This window comes from Chroicocephalus ridibundus, chromosome 2, assembly GCF_963924245.1.
Source record: "Chroicocephalus ridibundus chromosome 2, bChrRid1.1, whole genome shotgun sequence".
Classification (NCBI taxonomy): Eukaryota; Metazoa; Chordata; class Aves; order Charadriiformes; family Laridae; genus Chroicocephalus; species Chroicocephalus ridibundus.
In genome coordinates this window covers 35,884,313-35,892,389 of record NC_086285.1, presented here as the reverse complement: position 1 = coordinate 35,892,389, position 8,077 = coordinate 35,884,313, and positions in this window count along the sequence as shown.

Here is an 8,077-nt window from a genome sequence, read left to right as displayed (position 1 = left end):
CCTAACGATCTTATTTGTCAGGAGTCCGTACAAAGTTGTAAGCAGCATCAGCGTCGCAGTACCTGGTGCGTTTTGTGGCTCTTGGTGAGTGATGTGATACAGTCCATTCGAAGAGCAGGTGAAAGTGGTAATTCTTACCGTATTGGGCATGCTTGTACACGTACGTAACGGGTGAACGGTTGTTAGAATTAAATGACCATCTCTAAAAGTATCAATCCTGAAATGGGAGGGATAACTTGTAGCTGTGTCCTCATTCATGGTTGGTTTGCTTGTGGTTTTTTATAATAGTAGTAGTAGGGTTTGTTTTTAACTGAGATCAGTTAGGAAGTTTTCTGTAACTTCTGTGGCTTCCTTCCCCCCCCTGAGGATGGGAGCCTCGTCTCTGCTTTGTTACGAATGGTTTTAGGAACACCATTTAGACAAGCACCTGATTCTGTTTATGAAAGAAAATAGCCTGGCTAACTCTCATACTGTGTCTCTAAATACAGCTAGTGAAAGAGATACATACTTTTGCTAGTCATTTCTGTATTTTCTTTAGTTCTAGATAAGGGGTTATAAGCGTAGTCAGAACTCTGATCATATACTGAAGTTTTGGCAACAAAGCAAAAATAAGTCAATCTAAGCAACAAAACTTGGTCTTGCTTTGTGCTAATACACAATAAGCTTACGTTCACAACTGAACTGCAGGGAATGTTTAAATACTGACTGTAGACAAACCTGACAGTTCATCTAGGTTTTTGTATAGCCTCAGTTCTGGGCTTGGGATATAGAATGCAAGATAATACTTGCTCTTGACACCGTGTTCCCAAATGCTTCAAAGAAGCGGCCACAAGGAGTTCACAACAGCTGCTGCACGGGCTGAGACTGTGTGTAATGGAAAATTCGCACCCCATGACAACAGTTAAGAGACATCCGTACTGGTTTACATGTTGGGTCAAAATAACTTCTGAGTGTGTGTGTGTATAAAGATAATATGCATAAGGTGAAGTTTATTAAGGCTGTCATTTTGCCCTTTGTCCTGTACCGCTGCACTTCACATCTGTAATGACATTAAGCCTTCAGTCTTGCAGTGCTTAACCAAAGCGTGTGACGGTGGTGCCGTGTGGTGTGGAAGAGGGGTGACGCAGGCAGCTGAAGGATGCTTTTCGGGAAAGCACCTCCTGTTGCACGGCTGGGCAGAGAGAGGACAGTTGGAGGTACCAACGCCACCGCTGCTCCTCGCTGTCCGTCTGCTCTCTTTAGCTACTGCAGCCCTTGAGAGCTGATGTCAATTCTCTGGACCAGAGAAGGAAACCGATCTGGAATAAATATTTTTCTATCACTTTCTTACAAAAGCAACTTTTTTGGTTGGGCAAGCGATGGGAAGAAATGTTCCTCGTGCGCACAGTGAGCGCCCTTGTCTTACAAACAGGAGCGTGAAGCAGAACATGAAATGCAGACTCCAGCCAGGACATCTGCAGTGTCTGTAGACATCACTTCTTGCTTTGCTTTACATTTTCTTGCTCTACGTTTTAGTTCTGCATAAAATATTTCAGGTGGGACTACCTCTGCCTACAGACAGGTAAGGACTGTTAGGTTCAGCAGGGGACTGCTTTTCTGTGTCTCATAACAGCTGTTAAATAACAACATGTTGATCAAGGTTAGGTGAAAAGCAGAGTTTGCCTTAAATAGGTCAGTAGTATGTCCAAACAGTGCAAAAAATACCATCGTACTTCCTCAGTTTGGGTGAAACTTGTTATTAGACCAGAACAAATAAACCCTAATACTTTTTCTGCTACTGCTTTAGATATGCAAGATTAAACATTCATTTAAAAAATTGGCTAGAAAAGGCAATGAGCCACTGAGGCTGGGCTGTCGTTGACTTTGATGAGAAAGCCAGAGATCACCTTACGCAGGCTGATTTCTTAACCTTTGTGGTAGCAACTGAAGGTTACATCTTTGGTATCTGACAGCAGATGTCTTTCGCCTTCAAATTAACCACCAAATTCATTTGGCAGAAGATTAAAGATCTTTGTTAACTAAGATCTGCAAACCTTTCTTTAAATCAGTTGTTGAAGAACAAGCGGCTATGGTAGAAGTAAGTTTCCCACTGTGAAAAAGGCTAATGGTGCTTCCTGTATAAGGCTATTTTTTAAATTTAAAACAACTCTGTTGTTCCCTCTTTTTTTTCCTTTTGTTTTTGGTGAAGCTTTCCAGCTGTGAAGGTGTCTTAGGGACCAAGAATGGAGAATTGTGGTCACCAAGAACCAATATTGATAAAACTGTTCTACCAGCCCCATCTGTGATTCCACCCTCATCCTCTTCCCAGTACTGCCTTAGCACCAGGATACGTGTTCAGCATCTCAAATTCAGTAATTTATGATCTGCCAAAACTTCCAGGCTGAATTTTCTCATGCCAACGCAGTCCCATAATACATGGAATCACACATCAGCAGTGTACATACATCAGCCACAGGCACAAGGTAACCCTCCAAGGTGCTTCCATATCTTTGTCTTTCAAGATTCACCCCAAAGGAAAGCACTGACAGACAACTCAAGTTGCATACAGGTGTGTCACGGGAGCTGGCGTAGGTCTTTGTATTTGCTTTAAATGAAGAAAGAAGAAGAAAAAAGAAAAAAAAAAGAGAAAAAATGCACATGTAAACTCGTTGTAGAACAATGGATCAGTGTTGTGTAGAAACTGGTCTTGCAGATCTCTAGATGGAGGAACCGTGGGCTGTTTGGACCCTTCTTTTTCACTGCTCCATTTTTGCTTGTTTTCAGCCAGTCTTTTACTGGTTTGGTCTGTGGATCCAAGCCAAGGAGAGAGATGCTTATTTACAGTACTTCTCCAATAACTGTGAGCTATTCCTTTCTGTCACATGGTAGAAGCCTTGTAAACTCATGGAGATGAAGAGAACCTGAAGGATGGCTAAAGGTAATGGATGTTTATTAGGCTTTACTAATTGGCAGTGGCTCCGCTGTCTTTTATAGTTTGTGTGGAAGCAGCCGTGTGACTCTGGCACAGGGAAGATGGACCGCTGAACGCTGATTACTAAATCACTGCTGGTGATACGCTATTCCACTACACTGGCAACGCACACGCAGATCTTTACAAATATTGTCTAGTGTTTAACCTCCCAACAAACACACGAGGTGCCTTCATCAGGGAACGTTCAACTGGTTGGTGTCTCTCTCGTGTGCGCTGCTGGGATATTTTGGCGTGATCTGGACCGTGGCAGGATGGCAGCAGAATGGAGGGCTTTGTCAGCAGCTGCTCCCCCCTACTTGTCAACTTTCGCAGCCTGACGTGCTTTCATAATGTTCCTATTTCTCTTCTGCTCCTTGCTCTAGACGTCGAGTTTTCCCCTTTCTCCAGGCTACTGGATTCAGTGCAGGATTGGGCAGAGAGGAGCAACACCTAGAGAAAAAAAGGTGATCTGTTTCCCACTGAAAAAATCCCAGATGCCGCATCCCATGGTTACTTTGCACTGAATTCCTCCTGGTTGAGGATCCTCTCTTCCACCAGGAACTGACAATTTGGATTTCTAGGTTGTGGCTTTAACAATATTGTGTAGTAAATGTTCAGAAGCTGGTCTTTTAAAAAACAAACAAACAAACAAACAAAAAACCCCAAACCCCCAAGATTTTAACAGTGCATCAAATACATCCTCGGTGCGACTGAATTATTTGCATAATTCCACAGGGCATGAACACCTCTAACATTTTTTCTTCATTCAGAGCAATGAATTCACTTTAGAGGAAGGTTAATTACAGGTAATTGAGCTTCCCATTAGCAGAACACTGACTTCCCCGGCCCCTGCCCCCAGCCTGCCAGGGGGCTGCTGCTTGGGACCCTTTGTTCTCGCTGGCTTCCTCTTCCTGCACTGCAAGGGGACACTGCACCAAATGCTCCATTCTTCTCGTCCAGAAGAGAGAGGAAAAAAAGGCAGGAAAACAGGTCCTAACCTACATTTCCACTTCCCAAAGCTTTTCCTCCTTGTGTATCCATGGATGCCTGAACAGTGACGATGCCAGCCTTGTCCCAGTGGACCATGTCCAAAGGAACATCCAGCAAGCCTGCTGTCTCTTTAGAGCAGGCAAGAAAGAGCTATTTGACAAGCTGCTTACTTGTGTCGAGGTGTCCTCCCTAAGTTTACAACAAGTATAAGTAGTAATTAAAGTGGCTGATGCCAAATCTTCTGCTTGAGCGGCGATGGCAGCACGACTAACCACGGCTGTTGCTGCGTGGCTGGGGTGGCCCTGGCCTTCTCTCTGGTGCGGCTGGATCTGCCGGGGAGTGTTTGATACCATCACGTTAGCTCCTAGTGCTTGAGGGAAAAGGCAGCAAGAGCAAAGTTTCACTAAAACCCCAAAATCTCAAGCTGGGCTCACACTCACAGTGGAACATAAAGTATAGGGATTTTTTTCCTGTTGTAAATTAAAACATCCTTCCAAAGTCCGGACTTCCAGGCAGTCTCATATACAGTGTGTTCAATTTCCATCCACTAGAGGCTAGAATGGAACCCACGCGGCAACCCATCTGAGGATTTCATAGGAAGGAGACAAGAACAACAGGTCTTCAAAATACAAGACAAAACCTTACGGGAGTTAACAACTGGTCTAGATATTACAGAATCACAGAACAGTAGGGGTTGGAAGGGACCTCTGGAGATCACCTGGTCCAACCCCCCTGCCAGAGCAGGGTCACCTAGAGCAGGTTGCACAGGAACGCGTCCAGGTGGGTTTGAATGTCTCCAGAGACAGAGACCCCACCACCTCTCTGTTCCAGTGCTCTGCCACCCTCAAAGTAAAGAAGTTCCTCCTCATGTTTAGAGGTATGGCAGGGGGGTTGGACTAGATGATCTCCAGAGGTCCCTTCCAACCCTATGATTCTATGTCTATGTCTATGTCTATGTATCTGAGAATATTCCCTGGAAAGGAAAGTTCATGCTGGGATAAAGTCACCCGACGTGTGGGAATGTAGGAGGTCTGGATTTGGTTCCTACCTCAGTCTGCATGGGTAACTTTGGACAGAATATTTAATTACAGTTTTCCATGCCTAAGACGAGGTTAATAAATACTCTTCTTCCATATTTTTTGTTATTTGGTCTGTTCCAGCTTTGGAAGACAGCGGGCGATTTGCCAGAGGATCAGTGAAAGACGATTAAACAACTTTATATAAATCTATAAACGAGTTTATAAAGTCTATACCAGTCCTGGCAGATGCAGAACATGTAAGAGCAGCCACACGTGCACAGGGGTATCCTTAAGGACCGGTCTATCTGTCCCAAGCAGACGTTGCAGGAGGGGACATGCTTTCAGAGAGTCCAGTTCTGGAACTCTGACACCAGGCGGTTTCTTCCCCACGTGGACACAGACGGTGAAGGAACAGACAGCTTCTTCAGCCCGGGGAAGGGACTGAGCCCCATTTCGCAGCCCACGCTTATCCCACCCCCACCAGTGCTGGTGAGGAGGCCCCCTCCTTGCTGAGCACCCCAGCAGCCCCTGCAAGCTGCACATTGTGGGGCAGTTGGACCGGCGTGCTCCAACAATGCCAACACTTCGTAAAAATGTTACAGAATCCACGTTTTAACATTCCCTTAAACTTCCAGGGTTTAGTGCATCTTTGATCGTACTGCACAGTTCATTTTGCTCTCCAAAGCCAGAGAAACCTGGGATCTTTGCTACAGAAACCAGGGTCTCCCGGGACAGTGGTTATCCCTGGGTTTACCAAGAAGTAGCTGCATGCCCCAGTCTGGAGGCTGACCATCCATCCAGTCTATCCCACAAACCTTCTGCTGGCAGCACCTACAGGCAGATTTACGTTTGCTCCACCCCTGCCAACAGCCCAACTCAGCTGCCCTCTGCCCGGTGGGCTCTCTGGGCTGCATCCGTGTCCCACTCCAAGCTGGGGGGCTGCCGCCACCACTGAGGGCAAGACCTGGGGTCTCCTCCGCAGCCCTGGAAAGAAAAAACTCTCCCATTTCTCTGTTCCCTCAGACGAAACCATGGCATGAGCATTCCTAAGCCTGGAGCACTCAAGCAGCTGAGAACCAAGAGATGCCCACCCCACAGGAACACCCCGGGGACACCCACCACTGGCAGGGGAGTGGAGCAAGACCTGCGACCCTGGGCCCACAGAGGCTCAGCAGCTCCTTCCCCTGCCCTGGGGCAGCTCCCAAACCCAACAACCCTGCCATGCTGCGAGCCCAGCTGCTCCTGTGGCTGCCCGGGCTGGTGGGACTGGGAGTAACTGGTATCATGTTTAGAAAGCTTAAATTGTGGCCGTTGCATTTTGTTGTTCGAGTCCTGTGGGAAGAAGGTGCTACTTGTGCTCCTCAATTTTATTTCTTTTTAAATGTCCGGTGGAGTCCAGAGATGAATGAAAAAAAAAAGGAGTTTTTTCGTTGGGAGGGTCCCCGGTGCCCGCCTCAGGCAGGGGAGCACAGAGGAAAAGCCACCCCAGCATCTGTGTCTGCTTCTGCCTCCACCCAGGCAGCTCCCTGCCCTCCCTGCTTAACTCCCACCTTGCCACACACCACTCATCCACGCCGGCACTCCGCTGCCTTCTCTCTCCTCTCCTCTCCTCTCCTCTCCTCTCCTCTCCTCTCCTCTCCTCTCCTCTCCTCTCCTCTCTTCTCCCCTCCCCTCCCCTCCCCTCCTTTTCTTCTTTCCTTTTCTTTCCTTTTTTAATTTCTTCTTTTCCTTTTTCCTTTTTCTTTTCCTTTTTCTTTTTCTTCACATATTGAGAAAGATGTTTCTGTATTGCACCATGAGCCTTCAGCCCAGGCATGCCATGCTGCAGCACAACGCTGGTGGCCAGCCTGCACAGCAGGCGAGCTCAGGGGTTTGGACCCCCACCCCTGGGCACTCCCCAGGCTTCGCTGCCAGCCCCTCTGGGCAGTGGCCAGCTAAAACACCAGGGGAGGGTTTGGCATCTACTATGTCTGCCTCCAGGTGAGCAACGGATAAAGACGGTGTCACTGGCTCTCCGTGCCTGTGTTACGGTTTGAGCAGGAGGCTCTGTTACAGGAGGCATCTGTTACGGTTTGAGGAACCCACAACAATTTAATGTCGTTCAGACAATTATTCTATCACCCAATGACCCCTCCCCACCCGGAAGGGGAACTGGGACAAAACAAGGAAACCCAAGGGTTGGTATACAAACAGATTTAATAGAATAAGGCTAGATAATTAATATTAATAATACTAAAGAACCAGTATTGATCCCGATACCAATATAAAATATACAAGGATTAAACTCAGCCCATTCCATCAGCAGGAAGCTGTGCACTCCCAGCCGTGGGCAGCCAATGTGGGACACTGTGAGCACTGCGGCTTCAGGAGGAGGAAGGAGGCTCAGGGGTCCGGCACCGGGGCGAGAAGTTCTCTGGATCACAGCCATCATAGAAGAGAGAGAACTTCTCATCAAACTTTCTGATTTATATCGAATGTGATGTTCGTGTATGAAATAACCCTGTTGTCCAGCTTGGGTCAAGTGCCCGGGCCTTGCTCCTCCTCGTCCCTGCACCTGACAAGCTGGAAAACACTGAGACCTTGAAACCCACATACCATAGCTAGCTATAAAGTAAATATTTTCACAAATTCAGACACTAGAGTCTTCTAACAGTGCAGTTTTCTGAGGTATTAGAAGATAAATTAGTCCCGTGTTGCTCAAACCAGGACAGCATCTCAGCTGTCTCCAAAAGCAGAGAAGTAGGGGTTTTCCCTCAGAGCCTGGGACTCCTCCTCCTCCAGAGAGGACAAGGGAAATCCTGAGCCCTGGCTGGAGAAGAGACAAGAATAGTGAAAACTGGAGGCTAGGATGTATCAGAACTCCACACTGGAAAAACTTTGGATGAAATCATTCTACCTGAGTTCCCAAACTGCAAAACGTCTCTGGGCAATAGTGGATTCCCAGCTACGCACGGAGAGGAAATCTTCATCACCTGTGGGAACAGCACAAAAAGGGATGCAAAGGCCAGCAACTGCTCGCTTCTTCACCTTTTTTTGGGGGCCATTGCAAGTCTTCTTTGACTAAGTATATCATTAATCAATCTAATTAACTAATGGAGGCAGGTAGCTGGGAAATCGC